Source organism: Pezoporus wallicus, unplaced genomic scaffold, assembly GCF_028554395.1.
Source record: "Pezoporus wallicus isolate ANWC-B61680 ecotype Strahan unplaced genomic scaffold, APGP_CSIRO_Pwel_v1 contig_6644, whole genome shotgun sequence".
Taxonomy (NCBI): domain Eukaryota; kingdom Metazoa; phylum Chordata; class Aves; order Psittaciformes; family Psittacidae; genus Pezoporus; species Pezoporus wallicus.
The window spans coordinates 869,285-896,100 of NW_026637098.1; the positions used below are offsets into that span (position 1 = coordinate 869,285).

General features: G+C 41.1%; 1 protein-coding gene across 1 annotated transcript in view; it reads left to right on the forward strand.

Moving 5' to 3' along the window:
* Positions 1-959: 959 nt before the first annotated feature.
* CTNNA2 (catenin alpha 2) overlaps positions 960-26,816 on the forward strand; it is a 503,340-nt gene continuing 477,483 nt past the window's right edge. Inside the window, exon 1 of the mRNA XM_057403217.1 lies at positions 960-1,120. The gene's annotated coding sequence lies outside the window, so the exon portion shown is untranslated. The remainder of the gene's footprint in view (positions 1,121-26,816) is intronic.

Here is a 26,816-nt window from a genome sequence, read left to right on the forward strand (position 1 = left end):
TCAGCGATTCCGGAGCAGGAGGGTGGCAGCATGTTCCCCCCAAAGGAAACAGCAAAAGAAGGTGCTGCAGCATAGCAAAAACCTTTATGCTTGGTCAGATTAGCAACACAAGTGATGTAACAGGACAAAGAAAAGTGCAATGCTTCGCAGAGAGGGACAAAACCTTGCATTTGGTGCAGGAAAGAAAGCCACAAGCAAAGTTGATGTAGCTTAAGAGGAGAACTTGGAGTCAGCCCTGGTGGTACACTCATACATCAGTCACCTTCCCCCTGCACAGCATCTGCAGCAGCACAAGAGATGATGGGCGAGAATAAATCCCCATGAGCTCCCCCCCACCTCTTTGTCCACCAGCCCCTTCTGTCACAGCCTCCAGTGCCGGTCCCCGGCGGAGCCACCACTGCCGGGCGCGGCCTTTCCACACCCACCTTCGGCCTCCTCCGCTTTACCATGGGCACACCACGGGCACCGAACCGCGCTGACGGGATGCGCCATACCCCCATCCCTGCCCCGGGGCCGCTTTCCAGAGCCCCATAGAGCCCGTTCACTGGGGTGCCCTCAGCTCGGCCCGGCCCGGCCCTCCACCTGCCGCCGGCCACCCTAGGTCTACCTCCGAGCCTTCCCCCGCCCTACACCGCAGCCCTGTCCCCTCCGGCCCCTCGGGCGCCTCCTGCCAGCCCCGCTCCCCTCCCCTCACACCCCCGGCCCCTTCCCTCCCCCGGTAACGCCGTCTCCATACTCACAGCAACTGCGCACTGAGGCGGCCCGCAGTCAGCCCGTAGACCGGCCGAGCCGGGGCCGGCAGCGGCAGCAAGGCCTCCCCTCGCCCCCCGCTCCCCACTGCCGGCCCAGCGGTACCGGTGGCGCAGGCGCGCTGCCTCCTCCTCCCCTAGTGGCTGCCGCGGGGAGGCTGGCGGCCGCGGCGGCAGCGCCCGGGTCCCTTCAGAGCGGCTCGGGCCGGCGGCGGGAGGCGGGCGGCGAGGGCGGGGAGGCGGGAGCCGGGGCCGGGCGCTGTGCGAGGGAGCCGCGCCGCGCAGCCAGCCCGTCAGTGACCGGCGCTGCTGGGGAGGAGGAGGAGGCGGCGGCGGAGAGAGCTTCTCCCACCCCCACCCACCGAGCCGAGGTGAGGCCAGGGCAAAGCATCCTCCTTTCTTCCCCTCATCCCTTCCTCCCTTTCATCCTCCCACCCCCCATCTCCCCGAGCGCCTTCCTTTCATCCTTCTTTCCTTATCCTCCTTCCTCCTTATCTCGCCTTCTCCTCATCCCTCCTTGCGCTTCCTGGTCCTCCGTTTCTTTCTTCTCTCCTTAGCCACCTTTCTCCACTCCGCCCCATCCCCCAGACTCCTTCTCCCCTTGCACATATTTCGCACCCACCAGAAATAATAATCATGCTGCCTTTTCTTCCCCCCCCCACATCCTTTTCTTTTCCTTTAAATGCAATTTTAATTCTTGCTCGGTAAAAGAGACAGAGTCTGTCACAGAGATAATCCTCCTCCTTTAAAGAATGGATTTGAATTAATGGTCATTTTGTGGTGTGTGTATTATGGGAAGAGGGGGATTAGATGTAAGGAAGAAAAGAAAGGGTCAGAGGTGTGGTGTTTCACTTATTCACCTCTTTGCCTTCGAGGTGAAACCTAGCTCTGTGTTATTTTAAGTCCTTTTTTTACTGTTTTACATGATTCTCCTTTCTTCAGGCATCAGAGGTTTCTTCCTCCCTTTTCTCCATCCACTGTGCGTCTCCGTAATTTACAGTGGCTGCTGCTGCTCTGGTTGCCTGATGGCAGGGAAGGGGCGCGGGGCTCTGCGGTGGGGAGGGGGTGCCGGAGAAAGCAGCTTCTTCCATCCCTTCCCTTTAGGCCTCTTGCAGGGGCGCTGGGACCTCTTAACCACCCTCATCGTTTCCCACCCAAAACGTGCCAGCTCGCAACCAAGGATTTGCTCCGGTGGCAAAGAGCTAAAGTTTAAAACGTGGCTTTATCTTTTCCCGGGGGATGGTGAAAAGCTGCATGGATGTTGGCTGAGAGGTGGTGGCCAAAGGTCTCATTGTGTGATGTCTGGAGTGGAAGTTTTGCTTAGATGTGGTGGTGGGGAGCGATGTCGCTGCTGTAAGACTTCCCTGGCTGCCTTGCCCGTTGGGAGTTGGTGTTGTGGGTGCTATGGGGAGCATCCATGTGCCTTCACTTTGGGAAAGTAACTTTTCCATCTTTATGACCGGGTGTAGTGTGAGGAGTAGGTGGCACGCACCTGCTTCTCTGTAGGTTAGAAGGCTGAGCACACTCCCTCGTGTCTTGCCGGTTGCGTGCGGTGCCTGTTTCTTTTTTAAGGTGATGCTCCGTCAGTTGAAATGATCAGTTGGCGGCTGTGTTTCTCCCCTCATCGGTTGTGTAGTGGCAGAACGTTTATTGGATTGTTAGCATGCTTCAGATGCTGTCAGCCTCTTTAAGCTTCCGTTTGCTGAATTAGAAGTTTGTTTATACTTTATCGGGATAGATATGCTCCAAAACCCCTGTTATTTTAGAAATCTATAGATACCACAGCAGCCAATACTACAGCAAAATTCTATCAGCCTGAATAATACCAAACCACACATTATGCATTGTTTTGGCATGCATTCTGTAAGAAACAGTGATTCTATTCACTTGTCAAGATTGCAGGGAATGCCGTGTGCTTGGGAGTATGAAGTAGATAAGTAGCATCCATAGGGGTAGTCTCAAATGATGTTGCTGATGCGAACAACAGCTTTTGCTGGCTTCGTGGCTACTACAATGCTGCTGGTTTTCCCTTTTACCTACAGCGTCTATGATTGATATCATGTATTGTGCCAGGCTTTTTATAATCCAGGTCAAACAGAATTCTTTCTAGAGGAGAAACAGTATGGATGTGAAGGATGAACTTTTGCACTCGATTGTGTAAATCATTGTTTACAGCTGTGCCACCTCAGCTGTGTACGAGATGGCTGTAATTCCGTTAACGGGCTCTGCTGATGACAAAAGCCTCAACGGGAAAGCTCCAGTGTCACTTGAGCCCTTAAAAGGAAATGCAACCCTAATTTATGGAGAGTTCTTTTAATATTAATGTTGAGCATGTACGGTGCTACCAAAATACCTTTGAACACTGAAAACCAAGATGTATTCATAGCCTGAGACTTTAAAGCCAAAGGAACCAATTAAATCTGCTGCTCTGACCCCTTGACTATTACAGCCAGTTGGATTTTATTCAATTACTTTTGAGTGCAGGAACTTGCATTTGGCTGAAATGTATTTTCCAGAAAAATTGGAATTTTGATCGGAAGACAGTAAGAGGTAGAGAATCTGTGCTTTATTAAGTTATTTGGCTTCAGCTTCCAGTCACAGGCTAATGGTGTGCTTTCCTCCACTATGCTGAAGAGCTCAAAGTATCTTCTTACCATGGAGGTATTTATTCGCTGTAACTCAGTATCCCCTTTCTTTTTTCTGTTTGGAAAAAAGAAAGGGAGAGCTAAAATTCTTTATATTTGTCACTGCATGCATTTTCCTCACAACTCCATTTCTGTGTTGTGTTTTTTTTTTTCCCCTAATACGCTCTTTCAGTGTTTCTGTGAAAACATGAGCTGGGTACAGCCTGGTTTAAATATTACCTCTGTAGTGTTACTCTGCTGGTTCTATATGGCATTTCCATATGAAACCTCCACCTGCAGCACTGTGTTTTGATCTCAATTTCACTGGCTATGCTCACTGGGGCAAACCCTGTTTCTTTCCATGGGAGTTTATCATTCTGTAGTCTAGCATGTGGTTCTTGGTTGTAGCTTTATAACTTTGTACGTGGCTTTTTTAAAGCATGCTTTCTTTCTTAGCATAGGTTGAAGACACCAACCTGGTCACTTTTTGTAGATGATTTATCTTCCTTATGCAGCATTCTGTCTATTTATACCTTGTGCAAATTTTGTCACATTTGTGTAGACTTATAAATGATTGGAAAGCTGTTTTGTGATAGTGGCTCCACTTTTGCTGAGCTCCGTGTTAATCTGTTATGTTGTGATGTGTTCTTCTCTAAAGCTGCTCTTTTTTCATTTTGAGATGTCATTTAAGCAGTTCTTTACCTGCTTAACTGGTGCTATTTGGTCATCAGGCTATTACAGAGCACCACATCAAGTGCAATGGAAGTTTATACATCCATAGTCATATTTGTACCAATTGGAAATAGTGATTGTATCAAAGAATAAAACCACATTCTTTTAAGAGGATCAATGTTCATTGATTTTTCTTCCTATTATTTGTTACACAGCTCTGATGTATCTGTTGAATTGCATATACTTTTTCTTAAATTGTTGTTCTGCTCAGGACTGCCGTCCTTACAACCTTCCAATGGCTGTAAACATTGACTCGATACTCTTTTAGAGTGCAGTTGTAACATGAGTGTTCATTCAGACTTCTGAAATTCCCCTGGGAAATTCATGGTGGTGGGATAGAAATCCCCTTGGAGGCTTCTGTGAGAACCCTCTGCTATGATCTTTGGTCCTTCTGACCATGAATGTTTATTGCAAAGTAATGTTGTTTTAACGTTGTACTTGTAATGGACTGAAGAAGTAATTAATCATTCTCATCAGGTACCAGCGAAATCATCCCACTTCTTTAGAAATGCTGAATTACTTATTGACTGTATCTGCCCTTTTGGACTGTTGGTGTAGATCCGAGTCCCTGTTTAGTAGCCCACCTGTGAGAGGGCTGTGATTTCTTTTGTTCTTATAAATCCCTGTTTGTTTTCTTTCTTTCTTGTTGCCAAGAGATATCATCATCCCCTCCTATCAATTTTTTACTCTTACTGTTTCAGTAAGTGTGGAATTTGTTACCTCTTAATACTTTTCTTTTTTGTTATGTATGCCTTTTTACTTCTAATAGAAGTATTTATTGAAATCCATTCTGTTACCAAATTGTAGTAGTTATGACAGTGCCTTTTAGGTATTACATGCTCTCTGAACACACCACTGTGAGATCTGTTCCCTGTGTACAGTGACAGAACCATACAATTTTTTACATTTCAGAGCAGAGGAGGCTTTTGCTTTTAATATAGAATGTTTCAAGGGCTGGCTAAAGAAAACTAAACTCTATTTATGTTCTCCAGGCATGTTCATAGGCAGTATACATACTTTGGACATACTTTGGTTTTAGGTATACTACCAAATGGTAGTGGGATTATGAAGTGCAAGTATATAGATATAAATAATTCAACATGTATTTGGAAGTAGGAAGGGCAGGGATACACAATTAAAGAGTAACAGCATTAACCTGATAGTAATTTAAGTAGCACGCTTAACTCATAACTGAAGTTTTTGTGACTCAGGTCTGTTGAAATTGTTCTCTGAAAGGTAATTATTGAGGTGAGATGCAAGAAGAAGATATAAAAATAACAGAATGGGGGGTGTGTGTGAAGGTAAAAGTGACCAAATGACAGTTGTATTTCAGCAGCTGAGCTAAAAGCTGATACTTGACTAAAATAAATGTGTTTATTTTGTATAAACATAACATTTGTGAGGATAAATTTTCTTGAGGGATTAGATAAACAGTAAAGTGTATCAGTTGACCAGTGAGAACTTTCCCAAGGCATGGATTCCATCACAGCAGGCTCGAGCAGGAAGCAGAAGTGGCTGAAATTCTAGTTCCTCTGGAGCTCCCTTAGTGATGGGTAAGATCCTCCAGCTGTATCAACAAAACCGTGAACCTGGCTGTGATCAAAGTCTGGTGTGCCTTTAGCATTGCTGGAAACTAAAAGGACAGAAGTGTTTAAGACTACTATAAGAAATGAGGTGAAGACATGGCAGCAAAGAACAGAAACCAGGTTTTGGCATATTAAAAGAAGTGATTAATAGTTAAGTTATGCTTATATTCGAGCTTCTTATTGTCTTTTGGGACATCTATATGTCATCTATATGTATCTTGGGACATCTATATGACATCTATATGTATCTTGAAGAGTGATAACATTCTTGTATTGAGTTTTCAGTTGGGAGGTTCAGCATTCTATGGATGTAAATGGATTTTGTCTCAGGTTTCTGGATAAAAGCTCTACATTTCAGTTTTCTAAATGGCTTCCTCAACATCATACATGGGTTGTTGAGAGAGTACTATGATATCTGGTTCCAAAGAATGGTTGTGTATATGATAGCATTCTTGGATGTGTTCAAACAGTAAGATATGTGGAAGTCATTTACACAACTCTAAATCAGCTGCTCTAGAAAATGAAACTGTGGGCATCACTTGTTGAGAGCATTACCAGTAAAGTTGATTAAAATCAGGATTTTTGTTTTCCTTTGGATTGGAACAAGCTGGTGGAGTTTAAAATTTCCAGCAAAATGAAAACTGTTTTCCCAAGTAGGAATATTTCTGCATCCCACCAACCCCTCATCTCTCCAGACTGTGTTTCAAATGTCATGTCCTTGATGAGACAAAGACTTTTGGCTTTATAGGGCTCAGGAGGAAAGCTTTTCAATAGTTTTTCATCAGTTGTGTTGAGAAAACACACCTTTCTTTGAAGTACTTTAACTCTGCTGAATCAGCATTTTCTGACAGCAAGGTGTTGGATGTTTTTTCTCGTTGGAATACTTTTGGCTAGCTATGATTTTCAGTCACATCACCCCTTGCATTAGTATTCTGGTACTGAGAACAGGAGAGAAACATTTTCAACACTGCTGCAGAGACTGCCCAAGTTTTCAGGCTTCCTAAGTAATGAGAATTACTTGCTTAAGTGAAGCTGAATCCTGTAACAGTAAGAACATCTCACAGGGTTTTCATCTGAGTGGTAGAAAAAAATAGTAGATTTTGCAGTTATACAAAAGCCTCTTTGCATTCAGAGTATTTTAAAGCTGTTTTCATGGCTATTCCAATCTGTTGTTGTCACTGGTGTTATAATAATTAGTATGTGACATTTCTTTCTCCTATGTACTTGTCTTTTTCTCTGAAGCTATGTATTTTAAATAGAAGTATATGGTACATTATGTTTAAAGTAGGCAAGAATATTAGAAGAGGAGACAATTTGAATGTAAATGGAACTTAAGCTCTGCATATACTTTTACAAGCAGAAAATGGAAATGGCTTTGGTCAAGTTAGGCTCACATTGCCCAGGTGACTGCTGCAAGTGGGGCTTAAGCTTTTAAATTACTTAAAGCTTCTTGTAAATGGATTAATCAGTTTGCTCTTTGCTACAAGTAATCAACCTTAATTTTTAATACTCTATTATTTACTAACAAAAACCACTCCTTTATATTCCATTGAATCTATATGGAAATTCTCCATTAAAGACAATCCAGCACAGCAGGGGCAGCTAAATCTCTTCATTCTCTAAGTTTCACTTATAAGAGATGGATTCATTGGAAATGTTTTATTCTTTATATTTTAAGTAGAAAAACTGTGGCCATCCTGTGCAGAGCTGAGACCCACTTTTAGCAGTTCTCTAAATCTTTTCAACAAGAAAAAGAAACTCTGAAAAACCTCTTCCTAAAGATTTAACTTTGAGAAGTTATGAAATTATTAATACTATAGAGTAAAAATATAGCTACAAAAATGTTAGCAAGCAGTGATTTTATTTCTATTGTAGCATCATAATTTTAGCAGCAATAGTTCTGTCCTTTTGCAGAGGATCCACATTAACAAACATGAATAAAAGCTCTTGAAAAGAGGCATAAAAATTATTTGCAGTTCTAACTTGCTGCAATAATCTGAGGCAGACATATTTATCTGATGAGATAATTTTTGCTCTTTTGCTGTCTCTGGGAAAAAGATTTTGTTGTTTGCTTCTTGGTGTAGTAAAAGATCCTCTTTAAAGTTCTTCTCTAAATTTAGAGTTGCTGTAGAGATTTCTGTGAGTAAATAGCACTAAGTAAATGAATGGATGTAAATAAATAGAGAATAGGTGTGATGTCCTTTCTGACTAAATATTGTCCTTCCTGCATGCTTATTTAATGGTCTCTCTGATATAAAATATGATCAGCTGTGAGAAGTTACCCATGGTTAATTCTTGAGGGGTGTTCCTATCAGTACTGATACATGTCCCCCCGATGCAATATTGCCTCTGCAAGCAAGATGGAGCTAATGCATGGAGGTGAAACTTGTGTGATACAACTTCTGCTTAGTTTTTTAGATAGAAGAGGCATAATACATGTTTCCTATTGAGGTGACTTGATCTCATGATAAAGCTCTTAGAAGCAAAACCTGCAGTTGCTTTAACATGTGCCACCATATTTATTGAGCACATTCGAATACAGAACCCAATTTCTTCCTTTTCATTCCTGTATCTCTGAGAAAAAAGGTATGATGAAAATCATTATTTCAGTTTTTACCAAAATAGAACAGGATTGATTTTTTTATTGTGTCGGAATATTTGAGTAAAATAAATTGTCTTATGTGCTTGATTTTGATAAGAGAATTTATCAGAACACATTCTAAATGGTTACCTGATGGTTACATATGTTGACTTTTTAGATAAAAGACTGTTCAGCCTTTCAAGGAAAGGTATACAATAGATAACAGCTACAATGTGCAGTGAGAAGAATCCAAAGTAGGAGAATAGTTCTTCTATTTGTAAAATACAGGAAATTCTGTTAATTTAATTCTTGCAATTAAAATCCACAGGTGAATCTTTAAAACGAAGTTACAGAATTGCAAAGAAACCACTGCCGTTTGTTACCAGTTAGAAAGAAACAATTGCCATTTGTTACCCAGCAATGGTTTTGATTGGGGTCAACGTAAGAGAGACTCATGTATTTTTATTGCAGTGTGTGAACTCATTTCTAGTTCTTAGACAAATAGTCTTGAGTGCGTACTATAATCAAGTCAGAAACGCAAATCCAGAATTACAGCTGCTTAGTCTAATTTTAAACGTATCTATTATCTCTGTAATCTACATTCCCAGTGCTTAGATGTTACGCAGAAATACTTCTAAGAAAAATAAATTGTCAGGAAGTCCATGAATGAAGGAGGATGAGGCTGTGTAAGGATAGAAGAGGAATAAATAGAATCAAACAAATACTCCAGTCTGCTGGGAACAGTAGTCAGAGGCCTCAGCAGTATGCAAAGCTGTCACTTGCCCATGCTTTCCCTAGAATGCAGGCTGATTTCATTCAGCTGACAAAATGTTTTGGACTTTTGGACTTGTTATATAGTGTTTCTGGGTCACATCTGATATCTGGCAAGAACAGGAACATTTAAAACTGTTGCTCTCATACGATTTAATTTTACTTGCATAGCTTAGGGAGAATTCAGTGCACGGCTAATGCAGCCGCACTGAATCCCTGGGTGCTTTAATCTGCTCTTGAACACTAAAAAGTTTTTGGATGACTCTCATCCTTGAGACTCATTCTTGTACACTCCAATTCAACCCCTTGCATTCAGGCCTGAGCCCAGGGAATACTGGGCCAGTGCAAGGCAGGGCAATGGAACTATACAGGTGCTTCCTAGATGATAAAGGGTAGCTGGGATATTAGTCCTGAGCAGGATTGTCTTCTACTTATGCTCAAACCTTATATGAATTTTATTATTCCTCTGCATGCTTTCCTCATCTTTTAAATAACTTAAGTACGTTTCCACAGTGTTTTTTACAGTCTAACAAACACATTTTGGCTTGCCTTGTGCTAATTCTGTATTTACTACCAACAGGATTTTTGTTTACAAATTCAGCCCAAGAACCAGAAATTATATTGGATGTCCATGGTCAATATTTACCTTTAGTTGACAGGGTAAGAGATAGCACTTTATTATTCATTTTTATTATGTTTAATTAAGATTTCCTCAATGTGATCAGAGAAACCCTTTAGTTCAGATGCTCGAGCATCTCCCTTTGGTTTGACAGATCCTTCCAAACTTGGTTGCATCTGAAGAGTGGAGTAAGCTTATCTTTATTTTAATTGCTTTATGGCTTTTGGGTTCACGAGAATGATGCTGAGATGCACTGACAACATGAGTGTGTTCAGGTCTCCTGTCAGCGTAATGAGTTTATTTCTGCTGGGTGCTGACAGGCAGCCAAAAGAAACAAACAAAAAAAGATTACGTAGTCCAAGAACAGCTTCTTGGCTGATTTTCCATAAAAAGATCAGTCAGGAGGAAGGGGAAGCACTAGAGTTGACTATTTATTTATTTTTAAATCAGCTTTCCTTAATGATGTAAAGATTAGGATCTCTTCTTTTAGCCTTCTCTGCTCCATAAAAGTGTCAGAAACAGCATGAGGTCCATTTGGTTGCTGGGATATCCCAAAGAAAGACTTGTTGTATGCAAGGATGTTGCAGATGTAAGTACTTGTGGTGGCTAAAGCCTTTCCTGAGCAATCCTTGGGAGATAATCAACAACAATACCTCTGCTATGGAGACAGGCTGAGAGTTGCGGTTATTCAGCCTGGAGAAGAGGATGCTCTGGGGAGACCTTAGAGCAGCTTCCAATGCCTAAAGGGGCTACAAGAAACCTGGAGAGGGGATTGGGACAAGGACCTTCAGGGACAGGACAAGGGGAATGGCTTTAACCTGCCCGAGGGGAGACTGAGATGAGCTCTTAGGCAGAAGCTCTTCCCTGTGAGGGTGGTGAGGCACTGGCACAGGGTGCCCAGAGAAGCTGTGGCTGCCCCATCCCTGGCAGTGTTCAAGGCCAGGTTGGACACAGGGGCTTGGAGCAAGCTGCTCTAGTAGAAGGTGTCCCTGCCTGTGGCAGGGTTTGGAGCTGGTTGAGCTTTAAGGTCCCTTCCAACCCAAACCATTCAATGATTCTATGAATACAGTATTTCTTGAAACAGAATGAGAGATGGTCTCTGTAATGATTAATGCATGGGCAGATCAGAACAGTTTGTATTTAGTTACACAAAAGGAACAACTTCTAAGACTGAAAGCCACAGTCCCCAAATAAATATGGTATTGGATTTTAAACACTTCAAGTGTTCTTGGAATTAGTGACATACCCTGGGCAGCTTTTACCTGGATCTCCCTGGTTTGGAGTGACCTTGCCCACTCAGCTCTTGGCTATGCTGGTTTGGATGTTTCTCTTGCATTGCTGTTCTTGATTAAGAAGGTTTCTTCACTGGGGTGAAACCAAGATCGTGTAAGTGAGGAAAGAATTTTGAAATCACTCTTTAAAAAATGCATTTGTAATAAATTCCACCTAGCTTTAATTTGAAATGTCTAACAGTGCTTAGAACTGAAGTTGCCTGTTGGCTATTCCAGCTCGGGTGCAGCAAACAGAGGCAAGGCACAGCTGCAGTGGGAAAGGTGAGTTGCAGGAAGACTTTTAATAGCTTCGAGTACTTAGAGCTCCTTTAAATAAGAGGAAATTATGTAAATAATAAAAAATCCACTACTGTGTCTTGAGTAGATGAGCTTCCTTTATGCATTAGAGATAAAAAAAGAGCACTCATGCTGAATCTTGGCTCTGGTGTTCACATAATAGTCCTTCTGCAGTAAATTAAGTGCCTCAAATCTGAGGTATTAATTAAGTGCCTCGAATCTGAAAAGTCTGCAATCTCAAGAAATGTGTAAAACATGAGAAAGACATCACAGTGACCAAATAGAAAGATTTATTTTACCAGGGGCCTCTTCTAGCACTGCAGATGGGTTTCTGGGTGTTATAGCTAAGGGACTGGTTTGGTTATTCAGATTCTGCAAGATTAAATTCCTTATCCCTTAAAATTAATGGCAGATTTTTCATTAATATTACAGAGATCTTACCCAACACTTCTGGACCTAGCTTTGCCTTTGGCTGTGGTCTGTGTCTCTGTCTTCTAAGTGTGGCAGGAGCCAGACCAGTGTGATGTTACAGAGATACATAATAAGTTGCTTAAATCTCTAGCAAATTCAACTGTTTATCTGCATTACTTTATAGAGCTTTTCTTCTGAAATCAGAAACTCGTTCTATTATTTGGGCCAGTTGAACAAAGCATTACAGATGGACTTAGTCTCATACCACACTGTTGTACAGACTTTATAGTACTAAACTTGCTCTTCAGTTAGTTATAGGAACCACAACTCACGGTTAGTCTTTAATGTGGCAAGGTACATTAAATAATTATGAAGTTTGGTGAGAGTACTGACATTTCAGAGATCCTTTATGTAAGTGGAAATAGGGAGGATTATGAAAGTTGTCTTTAAAGTATGTTATAGGTGTTTGTATCTCATATGCAGAGTATCCTGTATGAAGAATATAATAATTGTTGTGGGCCTGTATTTCTAAATATAGAGAGTACCATGGAAACTATTACAAGATGAGATGCAAGATATATCACAGAATCATGGAATGGTTTGGGTTGGAAGGGACCTTAAAGCTCCTCCAGCTCCAACCCCTGCCACAGGCAGGGACCCCTTCCACTAGAGCAGCTTACTCTAAGCCCCTGTGTCCAACCTGGCCTTGAACACTGCCAGGGATGGGGCAGCCACAGCTTCTCTGGGCACCCTGTGCCAGTGCCTCAGCACCCTCCCAGGGAAGAGCTTCTGCCTAAGAGCTCATCTCAGTCTCCCCTTGAGCAGGTTAAAGCCATTCCCCTTGGCCTGTTGTTTCAAGGGTGGTGATCACAGTAGGTTAGAAATGTTTCATTTATTTCTCCAAGGAAATCTTTGTCTCTGAAGAACAGCTATTGCATTTTCAATTTTGGATCCCACTAAATGAACTAGATGAACTTGAGGAAGGTTTGTGATCACTGAAGGTGTCTTCTGTCACAATAGTGATACTGCCATGTGCAGTCCTTGCACATGTTTAATTGCCATTGAAGAATGCTGTGTTTTTTAGCCATATTTATCTTCTCATTTGAAAGCAGAAAACAAAAAGCCCTCCACATTCTGCTTCTGTTGAAGTATTTGTCTATTGTCATTCCTAAACTTCAGTCCAAATGTCAGTCCAAAAAGAAGATGTCTCTATATTTCTAAATGTTTTAATCAAAATTATGTGTTGCCAATATTTTTAAAGTTAAAAACATTTGAATGTGTTTAATTGAGTTTTGCAGAATACTGTGGCAGAGACAAAAAACAACCTTATTTTTATTATCATAAATTATGTATGGTTTGGGTGATTTCCAGATATCTTATGTGTGAACATAATGAACAGTTCCGCTGCTGAAGTATTTTATACTCAGCTATGTTCTTAAGCCAAAGGAAAAAATAGTTTTTAAGAGCTGTATTTCTGGGAAAACTGCTAGCAAATGCTTATCACTGTAGTGAGGCCTCAGTAAAACGTAATCTGTTATTCCTTGGGTTTTATTTCAAGAGAGCTGAATGTAAGGAGATGCTTTTTTGCTCCACGCTTGCTAAGAGTTGCTACAGTCCAATATTTGCTGTCCTGTTGCTATTTTTGGCTGTGCTTTTTGTGGTGAAGCCTTGTGATTTCATTAACAGTTATTTTAAAACTGAAAAAAAACCTGACAGAGGGCTAAATAGAAAATAATTCTGTTTCCCATGTAGATAAGCCCAGAAAGGCAAGAATAAAAATCAGGTTGGCCTCTCCTCCATGCCTCAGAAGTCTCCCGCGTGGATTTATGAACCTTTGGGAAATGGGCCATGTTATCTTCAATTTTGTAAATAATTAACATTCGCTGTGTGATTATTTTTCTCCAAAGTATATTTCTAGATTAATTTGTGGATAATAATAGTTGTAGTTCTTAAGGGTCTTTTTGGTTGCTTTTGTCTTTATTTCTGGCATAGGAGAGTAAGATGTTATCCCATGAGCCGCCTTGCTTCTGTGGGCAGCCATGCATTGAATGAGGGAGTTAAACGCTCTTCACAGACTTTGAACTTGTGTTACATTGTGATAACCCTTAAAACCCAAACATGTATCTTACATGTTAACTCCACCTATAGCTGCCAGAAGTTATCTTAAGAGAGCTTTTTTGTCGCTCATAACATCAGAACGCAGGGTCGGGTTTGGCCTTGGAATTAAGCAGCAATGATTAAATTACACATGCTGCCATGATCCTTATTTTTCTTGCATAAAGAATGATATGGTGACCTTATGTTGACACTATAGAGAATGTGTGCTTTGATAGCTGCATTTGAGATCTGCCCCTGAAGTTTAAACCAGATGCACTTGTTCTACAACACCAGCTTTGTTTTTCGGGGTTATCACTCTTGCACCTGGGCCTTCACTACCTTAGGTGCCATGTGGTAGTACTTAATCTCCTTGTATTCATTTGATGTGATCTGCTTAATATAAGAAACCGAGCCCCTGCTACATTTATTTTTAAGTGAAGAGGAAAAAATATGACTTTGTCTGGAACGATGACTATGAGCTGTTTATTACCACAAGCTGTGCATTTTATTTTCTTTTAGTTAGAAAGCAGTGATTTGTCTGAATTTTTGGAGTGGTTTTTAAGTGAATAATGATATAAGAGCCATCTTACTTGAGGCTTCTTACAAATGTAGTTATTTATATGAGGAAAAACTGTTCAAGTGTGGATTATTTATGCAGGGGAGAAAACTGGCTCTGGATTGATATAATTTTTCTTTCCCATCTTCTCTGAACTAATTTGTTTTCTTTGCACAGTGAGCACTCAATATGTTTGCAACTTTGTTTTAGACACTTAGGGGCTCCTTGCACCATTTCCCTCGACAAAATGATACGATTCAAACCTCGCCTTCTGTTCTTCAAGGCAAACTTTGTTCCCTCGTGGCTTCAAAGAAGTGTTATGGCCTTTCCACTTTCATTTTTAGCAGACCTGGTTTCATCGTGCATTTTAAAAGCAGAACTAAGGGAGTTTTTTCTTGATCTAGTGGCATGTTCTTTTCTTAATTTTTGTATTACTTATCCTCAACAACAGTTGAGAGATGCATGAGATGATTGACTGCGCTTTTGCTCCTTTGATGCCAGTCCCCTCCTAAGACGGTCCAGTCTATGCCTGGAGTCTGGGCTCAGTCCCCTGTGTGAACTGTGATGCGAATCCATGCTGTTTAGCAACCAGATTGCTTCAAGATTGGAAATTCTGCCACTGGGAATGTGCTGGCGTTGGCAAAAAGAGCATCCAAGCAGCTTTCCCAAAGCATTGTTAATTATTGACAGTGAACATAAAGAGAAGATGTGGAGGATTTTATATCACTGAAGAGCTCTCCCACCTAAAGCCAAGAATGACCTATTTCTTTTTTTTAGAGACACCAGCAGGATCTGCCCGTAAAGTTTCTAAGCAACAGCTCCCTGTCCTCTAGAAAGAATGTTGCTCTTTATCCCTAACTCCTGGCTTTTATAGCCCTTCTGCCCAAATCACTGCCTTTGATTAGGGGGAGGTTGGAGCAGTCTTGTCAGCAGTGATAGCTCTCCTTTTTTCTAGTAGCAACCACCTACAGTTCACTGAGGTGTGTTTGAAATTAAATCACTGTCTGCTTTGTTGTTGGGTTTCCCAACAGCTTTGCTGGCACAGTCCAGCACTGTGAATTATTTCCGTGGAGTTTCATAAACATTTTGTGATGATTAAAGATATTTCTACTGTTTCTATTTAAATCCCAGAGGTGACAAACAAGAAATAGCTAAATAATTTTATTTTTTTAATGATTAATTGGTTTGAACAGATTTTAAGGCCCAAAAATGAGGTTTTCTCACTGCACAACAGGTCCCTTTCTTCAGCAAGAGTTGTGTGGCATCTGCCTCAAAGACTGAGCTATTTGGGAGGCAAAGGAGAGGCCACTGTGATCAGCTTTTTATTACCTGGGAACCTGCAGCTCAAGTGACCAGTTTTCTGAGACTTACCTGCGTTAAGCACTGTTGAACAGTTTGCATCTAGAGATCAAGCAGGCACAACTACCCTGTGAGCTAACCTTTTCCATGGTAATACAGTGGTAAATGGCAGGGGGGGAAGGTACAGAGAGAGTAATCTCACTGGACATTTGAAGTCCTTGTGATCAATTTTAAACAGAAGTTATCTGAAAATAGCAGTCATTTTCTTTTAGGCAAAGATCCATAGAAGGTATAGAAAAGTATAGAAAACCAGTTTTTAAAGAGATTTTTGTCTGGTTTGGTTTACTACTAGAATCTGTTAAAATCACAATAACCTGTGGGCTGTGGAGATGAGGTAAGTTGTTCAGGCTATTAGAATTTAAAGTAGTCATAAATGTCAAGTGTTCTGTGTTACAGCTGAGCTATCGTGTCTTGCCTTAGCTCAGACTGCTTTTGAGGTGGGGTAACACAGATCTTGTGGAAAACAGGTTTTACACCAAAGGACATTGGTGTAAGATAATAAATTCATTTAGTAAGAGGTGGAGAAAAGTCAGCAGGAATCTGTCTCCCATTCTATTCCACGCAGTTGTAGAAAATCAGCCTTCCAGAAAATATGGTGGAGGTTACTTACAGAAAAAGCTTGAATTTTACCATACTAATTCCATGCTCCCATTTCCGAGTTGTTTTTGCCAAGTCTGCGAGCCCTCAGAAGAAAACTTTCAGTTCCTGGAATACTTGTGAGGACGAACAGTCGTCTCATTGCTTACCACCGGGCGATAGGACCTACATAAGTATAGTGTTCATTTTAATTATTTTTAATTTGCTCTCTCTTATCTGCCACTGTTAGAGTTGACTGTTATTTCAATTTGAAAAATAGTCTTGCTGCTTTTAGTAACAGTGCCTAAAGAGAAGGCCTGTGGATGTTGGAATTGGTTAGGTTTGAGTAATAGTTACGATTGATAATATAGGCCTGTGGCTTGATTTAGGGGAATTCTAGAGTTTATTTCTTCTCCATAAGAGGTAAAATTATAAGTCTTTGTCTGAGTGCTTTTGAGAAAAGCAGAGAACTGTGTCTATATTTCCTCTGTTACTGTGGGAAGCTGCCTTGTTTCTTACAACTGTCTGCATTTCCTTTGTTTCATTTGAAATCAGAGATTGCTGCTATGTACAGAATGGGGAGTTCAAAAGTAACTGAGGCATTTTTCTGGCTTGCATTAAGAAATAAAAATGAGGAGAAGGAATTTTGACTTAGAGAGAGGTTAGATGCTATTATGTGCAACTGGGAAACACAACAAGAAAGGAGGTTTAAAATACCTGTATGTTAAAAAAGCTAACATTAAAGAAGTGTTGAGTTAGAAGACATGAAACATGAGCTTTTGAACAACTTTCTATGAAAAGGGCAATAAAGCTAAGGTTTGTGACATTTTTTAAGGTGACTTCATATCAAGTAACATGAAATAGATGGGGCTGAAAGACTGAGAGTGAGTTCTGGTTTTTACTGTTTTCAGCAGTCTCGCCTTCTCCATTACATTTTGGCCAAGAGTAGTGTATTGTTAGAAAATTCAGACTAAAAGTAAGCTGTGGTGGCTTTGTTTGTTTCAGTTCATTCCTAACATAAATGAAAGTGTAATCTCAGTCAGTCACTATCAAAAACTGGTTGGTATTTTCCCCTAGATTGGATAATTTCTCTTTCATGTAGTAATAATTCCTTATTATTTCTCTGTTACTCTGTGAGTAATCCTGATGAAAGTAGGTCTTTGTTACTAAATATTCTACTGCATACTAAATATACTTTTCTGTACACATAGACTTCTTCCATCTTTTGCAAGCTCTGAGTTTATAAAACACCCTCCCCTGTCATAAGCAAACTATTGTAGCTCTATTTCCTGCATATATTAACAAAATGTTTGAAGACTGAAGGGAGCGAACATGCAGTGAGTCATCTGTTGAGAATAAAACCTGATATATTTGTGAATGAAATCCGGCTTTGTGAAGTAGAGCGTGTAGTTTGCTATTATTGTGTTTTGTTTTGTGGTTTGGGGTTGGTTTTTTTTTGGTATATTTTAGCTTTTAACAGATGTGCATGTTAGGAAAGTTTTAATTAGACTTGGGAAGTGCTGTCTTGCACATTTGTAAATCTGCAAATATTGGGATGAACTGGATTTAAACAACTTTCCTATGACTGTAACTCTTCACTGTGATGGTGGTGAGGCGCTGGCACAGGGTGCCCAGAGAAGCTGTGGCTGCCCCATCCCTGGCAGTGTTCAAGGCCAGGTTGGACACAGGGGCTTGGAGCAAGCTGCTCTAGTGGAGGTGTCCCTGCCTGTGGCAGGGGTTGGAACTGGGTGAGCTTTAAGGTCCTATCCAACACAAACCAGTCTGGGATTCTGATTCTATGACTAGGAAAATCTGCCTAAGAGGTTTTGAATAATTTTTTGGAGGTGCCTCCATTGACACTCTTCAAGGGACTTTGATTTCTAAACCTAAAAACAAGCACTGGATGCCTAGCAAGTTTGAACTGAACACAAAAAGCTTAATGAAGCTTGACTATTGAGTAGCTTGTGTTAGAACACCTGTAGGATTCTAGCAGAAATATGAGTTGATCTGATGACATATATGAAATGCTGAAGTCTTCCTCAGTCCAAGCATATGTTGTACAAGGACTTCTGCAACTCAGAAAATATTAAACACGGTGAAAGAATTTCCTTCTTATATCCAACCTAAACTTCCCCTGTTTCAGTTTGAACCTGTTACCCCTTGTCCTGTCACTACAGTCTCTAAGGAAGAGTCCCTCCCCACCATCCCTATAGGCCCCCTTCAGATACTGGAAGCTGCTCTGAGGTCTCCATGCAGCCTTCTCTTCTCCAGGCTGAACAGCCCCAACTTTCTCAGCCTGTCTTCATACAGGAGGTGCTCCAGTCCCTGATCATCCTCGTGGCCTCCTCTGGACTTGTTCCAACAGTTCCATGTCCTTTTTATGTTGAGGACACCAGAACTGCACACAATGCTCCAGGTGAGGTCTCACAAGAGCAGAGCAGAGGGGCAGGATCACCTCCTTCGACCTGCTGGTCCCGCTCCTTTTGATGCAGCCCAGGATACGGTTGGTTTCTGGGCTGCAAGCGCACACTGAAGCCGGCTCATGTTCATTTTCTTATCAACCAACACCCCCAAGTCCTTCTCCTTGGGCTGCTCTGAATCTCTTCTCTGCCCAGCCTGTAGCTGTGCCTGGGATTGCTCCAACCCAGGTGTAGGACCTCACTGTGAGGGTGGTGAGGCACTGGAATGGGTTGCCCAGGGAGGTTGTGAACGCTCCATCCCTGGCAGTGTTCAAGGCCAGGTTGGACAAGGCCTTGGGTGATATGATTTAGTGTGAGGTGTCCCTGCCCACGGCAGGGGGCTTGGAACTAGATGATCTTAAGGTCCTTTCCAACCCTAATTATTCTATGATTCTATGAAAGTTAATAACAAAGTCTCATATTCTTTCTGTAATGGTAGTTAAAAATGAAGAAGACGTATTTGGGTTGATTCATCCATGGTTGTTCCACCCTAGCCTCTAAGATCTTGCAGTTTATGGAATTTTGGAGTCCCAGTGTAGCAACTGGACAATAGTTTTTAATTGAGGACAGATGTGGTATTGTTTCATAACTTCTCTTTTAATTTTCCCTTCATCTCTGAAACATCCTGCTGCAATTGTTTCACAAATCTGAGGGAAGAAGCACAGACTCTTAATACTTATAAACCCAATGACTGAAGTATTTGAGATGCATTTAGATTTTTGTATCACAGGGAGTATTGTGAGTTCTGTTCCTCTCTGTGCTGTCTTCACGTGGCTTTAATTGTATTTCTTTGTGATTTATAGTGAAAATTGAAGATTGAAGTGTGTTTAGACTCCCTTCATATGGAAAGCATTTAATGCCTCTGATTTATGGAGGCTTTATAGATACATCTAGTTCTACCAGCCCTTTTTGGAGGTGGAAGGGCACGTGGCATTAAAGATGTAGATGTGCAATAGATTTATACAATGATATACAAGAATTCCTCTCCACCCTTTTTCCTTTTTCTGAACAAAGCTGTGCAGAACTGCTGGTTTTTAGAGGGCTTCCAACTGTGACTCTAGGATCAGTTGCTAACTTCAAGCTAATCATTTCTCATGTGAAGTAGGGCTGCTTTTCCCCCATGTTGTTCCTCATATTTTGCATTTTCATCTGAACATCTTTGCCCCTCGCCTCTGAGCTTGAGCAAATCTGCAGTTGTGTGTAGTGGGGTTTATATGGGACTATTCTGCTTTTATTTTATTGCATTTGTCATTAGCAAATAGTCACTTCGCTTTTAACCTCCTTTTTTCCAAGTGGTGGCAGGAATTCAGTCTGTGAAACTATACAACTATAGGGAAAATACGAGGTTCTGATTTACCTTCCAGAAAGCTTGTCACCATTTTCAACTATTTTATTAGATCGCAGTGCATACTTTTAATGTTCAGTCTCACTCTATGTCTAAGATATGAGTATTGGCTGAAGTGCTGGGTTTCATACCACAGTGAGCATGAATTAGTTTCATCTTTTGTGATTCCTGGATTGACACTGTCTGATTTGATGCTGCGAGGGCTGGAGCAGCTCTGCTCTGGAGCCAAGCTGAGAGAGCTGGGCTGGGTCAGCCTGGAGAAGAGAAGGCTTCTGAAGGGGAGACCTTAGAGCAGCTCCAGTGCCCAAAGCGGCTAGGCAACAAAGCAGTAGATGGACTTTTGACAAGAGCCTGGATGGACAGGACAAGAGGGAATGGCTTTAACCTGCCAGAGGGGAAATTGAGATGAGCTCTTAGGTAGAAGCTCTTCCCTGGAAGGGTGCTGAGGCGCTGGCACAGGGTGCCCAGAGAAGCTGTGGCTGCCCCATCCCTGGCAGTGTTCAAGGCCAGGTTGGACACAGGGGCTTGGAGCAAGCTGCTCTAGTGGAAGGGGTCCCTGCCAATGGCAGGGGGTTGGAACTGGGTGAGCTTTAAGGTCCTATCCAACCCAAACCAGTCTGGGATTCTATGTTTTTTTTGGCAGTTTTTATTAAAGCTTAATGTATTATTACTTGGAGTATTGTGTGCAGTTCTGGTGTCCTCAACATAAAAAGGACATGGAACTGTTGGAACAAGTGCAGAGGAGGCCACGAGGATGATCAGGGGCTGGAGCACCTCCTGTATGAAGACAGGCTGAGAAAGTTGGGGCTGTTCAGCCTGGAGAAGAGAAGGCTGCGTGGAGACCTCATAGCAGCCTTCCAGTGTCTGAAGGGGGCCTATAGGGATGGTGGGGAGGGACTCTTCATTAGGACTGTAGTGACAGGACAAGGGGTAACGGGTTCAAACTGAAACAGGGGAAGTTTAGGTTGGATGTAAGGAGGAAATTCTTTCCTGTTAGAGTGGTGAGGCACTGGAATGGGTTGCCCAGGGAAGCTGTGAATGCTCCATCCCTGGCGGTGTTCAAGGCCAGGCTGGTTGGAGCCTTGGGTGCCATGGTTTAGTGTGAGGTGTCCCTGCCCATGGCAGAAGGGTTGGAACTGGATGATCTTAAGGTCCTTTCCAACCCTAACTATTCTGTGATTCTATGATTCTGTTATTTTGTTTGAAAAGGTAAATAAGGTGACACTTTCACTTTGTTGTTGTTTTCTTTTTTTGTTTGTTTGGTTTATTTATTTATTTATTTATTTTAAAACCACTTCATTTTCCATTAGCAGGAAAACTATTTGTATCCCACTGAGCTGCCTGTAGTAGTTTATTTACCTGATGACCTGAAAAGCTTCATTGCCATGTTTGAGTTTATCTGGTTTCCTTTGTTCTCTTAATCTTCACAGAGGTAGTTTTTTTCAGACACATTGATCAAAGAGTCACTCTCAAGATGGAAACTGTGTCTGAAAAGCAAAGTTTTCCTGTGGAAAACTTAATCTGACATTAAATAAATTGCTTTTTCGAAGAAGTAGCACTTCATTGTCACCTGTTTACTTCTTGCATTTCCTTCAGCCTGCAACTACTAGTCATTTGTTAATTAATCCCATCATAATGTGCAGGTTTTTATGTATTTATGCAGGAAGTTACTTTGTGTTTTAATGTTGGTAAAGAAGAAAATGCATTTTGTCTCTTCTCTTACTCGTCTTTCTCCCTTTCTGTTTCTTTCTCCCTTTCTGTTTCTTTCTCCCTTTCTGTTTCTTTCTCCCTTTCTGTTTCTTTCTCCCTTTCTGTTTCTTTCTCCCTGTTTCTTTCTCCCTTTCTCTTTCTTTCTCCCTTTCCCTTTCTTTCTCCCTTTCCCTTTCTTTCTCCCTTTCCCTTTCTTTCTCCCTTTCTCTTTCTTTCTCCCTTTCTCTTTCTTTCTCCCTTTCTCTTTCTTTCTCCCTTTCTCTTTCTTTCTCCCTTTCTCTTTCTTTCTCCCTTTCTCTTTCTTTCTCCCTTTCTCTTTCTTTCTCCCTTTCTCTTTCTTTCTCCCTTTCTCTTTCTTTCTCCCTTTCTCTTTCTTTCTCCCTTTCTCTTTCTTTCTCCCTTTCTCTTTCTTTCTCCCTTTCTCCTCAATTTAGGGGATTTTCATCTTCAGTAAGAGTTGTCTTGTAGTCAGACTGGAAAGGTTTGTTGAAGACTGAAAAAGAAGCAGGTTAGATACGTTGTTTTCCTCTCTGCTCAGGGCAGATAGTGATGGTAATTGCTTGGACAGGTTGCAAACAATTCAAAATACAGCCCCACAGTTCTTGTACCTTTTTGTCCTGGATTTGAAGGCATGGAAAATACTTATTGCTGTTAAGTATCTCTCTCTATATATCTGTTCTATTCTTCTGAGTGGATACTCCCTTCTGTGTTGCTTCTCCAGATTCTTCTCAGATCCATTAGAGGTGAAATCAGTTTCCTTCTGGGTGTAGCACCATAGCATCAGTGAAAAAATACATTTAATTATTTAAAACATCCTAGCACAGAACCTCATGTCATGAAGTTTGAATTTTTTATGTCTGAAATTCCAATTTGTTTTAATAACATATATTTTTCTTATATAATTTTCATATTTCTTTTGAAATAGCCACTTACAAAACTTGTTAGTGGAGAACCAAAAGCGTCTCAGATTTCAGGAACCTGGCCATACAGATATGGCTGTTTCTTTTCCATTGGAATGAATTTTGAGGATTCTCAGTAAAATATCTGACAATGTCTCTCTCTCCCTGGAGCTGTACAGTCTGTATCCATGTGTGTTTCTATATGTCTGCTGGTTCAGAAAGTACAGTTGAAAAGTGATGGATATTTTAAGGATCAGGCTCTGTTCTTCAGGCCTATTTATATAAGAGAGATAGGAAGAGCCCATATTGAAATGCTACTTGTTTTCTGGCATATGGTTTTTTCTGAGTTGTCAGGGTCAGTCGGTTTTGTATCCTCTGCGGAGTTAGGACAAAACCAAGTAAGCTGAGTAACTTCTGTGTGTTTGCCTGCTACCCCTTGGCTCAAGAACAGAGATTTATGTCTGGAAAGCAAATACATTCTCTTTAGCATTTCCTAGCGTGCTTTCACAAGACAAGTGCTGTCCTGCTTCTGGGACAAATGGATGCAATCAAGGCACTGTCTAATCCATGGTGATTGCAGCTTTCTTTGAAGTCAATGGGTGTCCTGAGCATCCTCTTACAGGCTCAGCAGAGGGGATGTTTGAACAGCTTTCTAAGCGTAGCAGGCTTACCACCAACTCCTACAACGTTGCTGTACTTTTCTCATCTGTTTAAAATTCATGTGCTCCTGGTTTCTTAAGACTGCTTTTTCTCTTCTCTGTGTTTGTGATTCTTTCACCTTCAGTCAATAATAGGAAATCCTGTGTGAACTGAAAAGCTTGTAGTACCCAGCCGTCAGCTGGCAGTCACTGTACTGCATCATTCCTTCACATCACTTATTTTATAAGGAGAAGAAATTTGTTCATTACAAATATATTTAATAGAACTTACACCCCTCATTGAGGTTCTGTTGGTTTGCCTGGGGGTGTGAATTAAACCGCAATCACCTTAAACATGGTATCCCTTTTATTCAGTGTCGCTCTAAAAAGCTTATAAAGGTTTTCGTTACAGGCTTTCAGCTCTCAGAGTTTTATATCACCTACTAATTTACTTATTATAAGAACATTACATGGAAGGTCCATGTTGAACCAATCACATTTTAATTGCAGAAAAATGCTTTCTTTCCAGCCTTTCCACCTCTTTAGGAAAGATTGCAGCTAAAAAATGCAGACCCTTTAGTGCAGGGAGAAGGAAATGTCAGATTAAGGTTCTGCGTCTAAAGAGAAAAAAGTAGTTTAGCTTATGGACTAAAAGATATTTTTTTCAGTAATTATTTTCCTATTAATTCTATCTGTATGCTCCTAGTTCGGTATGTAATAATGTACATGGATTGAACTTAACAAATAATCAAGAACTACAAGTTAAATAGATGCATAGAATCATAGTATGGTTTGGGTTGGAAAGAACCTTAAGATCATCCAGTTCCAACCCCCCCTGCCATGGGCAGGGACACCTTGCACTAAACTGTGTCATCCAAGACTCCATCCAACCTGGCCTAGAACACTGCCAGCAAGGGATGATTTACCACTTGTTTAAGCACCCTGTGCCAGTGCCTCACCACCCTCACAGGGAAGAACTTTGTTATATCTAACCAGAACTTACCCTCTTGAAGTTTAAATCCATTCCCCCATGTTCTATCACTACATCTATTTAATAATCCCCCATAAGATTATTTTTTATCCCTATTTCATTATTGTATATTTCTTTACTTCCTGTGTCCATATAGTAAGAACTTTGTCCATAATACATAACATTATGAAATTGCTTCCAGATTTAATTCCTGTTTTAAAAAATGGGAAAGGGGGTGGGGGGTGAGGAAACGAGAACTTCACCTTGTAGCTGTCATGCGTGTGTAAGTAGTGATTGTATTTGTGATTCCTTGAGAGGGAAGATTAGGCTGGTTTTCATCCATTTTAGCACCTTTGATTTTGAGTCTTGGACAAAGATCTGGCTCTGTTTGTGCTAAATGCCATGTAAATACCTGGCAAATCCAGACTGAAGTCTCTCTGTTCGAAATGAAAGACAACAGCTGGATTTTGACAGATGGAGAGCAAGCACAGGCTGTGTTAGAAGTGATCAGCAAGGTGAGGCTTGGTGACAACAGCCTGTCCCAACCCAGCCGCTATGGAGTTTCTTTTACATGGTGCAGCCAACAAAAATACTAGGGGAGGATTGAAAGGCAAACAGATTCCTTGGAAGAAATTCCTTGCAGGTGTCAAGTGCAGCTTTTGAGAAGGTGCAACGTTACCTGTTTAACAATGATTCAGCTGCTTTATGGGATGTTTATAGCTGATATCGACTTCCTGTTGCAGAAGGCTTATTTTCAGTGATTCTTTAGCTCCAGGGCTAACTTAAGCAGCTGCTGTTGGTGAGTCTCATTCTGCACCACCTCCTGAGCTATGCTGTGTTACTTGTGCACAGCTGATCTGTGCTAAATTAACTTTCTTTTTAAAAATACTTATTTCAAACCTGCATTTATGTTTTTTTGCTTGGTTTCATCTGGTTCATTCTGCACCTGCACAAGTGCTTGTATGAGAAGAGCTCAAAGCAGAGGTGTAGGAAAACGTGGTGAAGAGGAGGTGGACGCTGCTGAAACAATCACTGCTGCAGAAGGAAAGGCTCATTAAACAACAGCCTGTAGGTGTCTGTAGTAAAGTTTGGAGAAGCTTTAAAAGTGAGGGTGAGCAATATGATGCAGAAAGGTGATTTAGTTAGTGGAAGAAGTTTGAGAAAGCACTGACTTTACAAAACCTAAAGTGTCTTTGCAGTAGTTTCCTGAGTGCAGATGATGGAATAAGATTGCTGTTAACAGAAAGTACAGAAAGTGAGATACATGATGATAATATCAAGAAAAGGAGGGGGGAGGAAGTTTTGCTTTAGCTTTGTGGATGAATCGGAATGTCCTAAGTGTAATATCTGGAAGATTTAGGTGTAGTTTGGATTGGATGACGTGAAAGGGAAGCTAAAAATAATATCTATAGAACAGGACAGAGGTAGTAATTTCGTTTTTGACCATGGGTATGATTGTCCAGACACAAGGTATGGAAGCCACATGACTTCCTTCTATATCTCTCTAGTTTCTTGGTAACTGCTCTAAAATCTGAATGCAGTGTGGCATCTCTGTTTCTTTCCATATGACCTTTAGACATTCCTTTTCACACTGTTCCCGCTGTCTTCAGAAGCAGTCAGGTTTTTTTCTTGCTTGCTTTATACTTTTGCATTTTTGTTACATTGCAACAGTTTCCTTGAATGATCCCAATTTACCAAATAACTTGGATTTTGTAGCTGAACTGTTTCCATTGTTGCGGGTTTATCTTTGCAGTGTTTGCAGTTTTTACCTGTTCTTGCCTTTTTTTTTTTTTTATTTCTTTCTCCTGTAGAAAATATATAAGGCGCTTGGGGAAAATATTTTCTTTCAAGTAATGGATCACCAGCCTGAAGAGGCTGAAGGATTTTCTTCTACCTGGAAAATCATACCAACCACTAAACTGATTCTCTTGAGGCAGATGGATATATTGGTTATGGCAGGAAGATATTTGTGCTGGCCAAGTCTCTTAGCAGGCAGTTAAAGGGCTTGATGAGATCAGTGCTCATTGGTCATGGTGAAAGGAAGGTAAAACAGTAAAGCATCCTTCCGAGGGGTTATTTATATTGGTCACTTGAATGCTGGTGTCAGCCTTTGCTCCATATTAAACTTTGATGCGCAGATTTTCAGACACTGTTTTTTCCCCTCATACCTGATTCCGAAGGAAATTAAATTAAACTTGGCACAGAAAATCATCAAGTAGAACATACTCAATAAGTATTTGATGTTAAACCCCACCCCCCCAGCTTCACCTCCCAAGTCTGGGATGTTCTAGCTATAATTTCATGAAAGATTTCATGTGGAACGTGCACATGTGATGTCCTCAGAGAGGGAGGGAACTTAGAATCATGGCAGAAAGAACTTAGTAGAATTTAAATATTAGCTTCAATAGGTCTGAAAATGCCTCTGTAGTAAAAATCTGCCCTTAAAAATGAATTATTGGCTTTTAGGACATTTATATGAATTAGCAAGCTTAGGTGAGTTAACTTTCCATTTACAAGGTAACAGAAATATAGTCAAGCTCTTCCATGCTGAAAATATGATATTAAA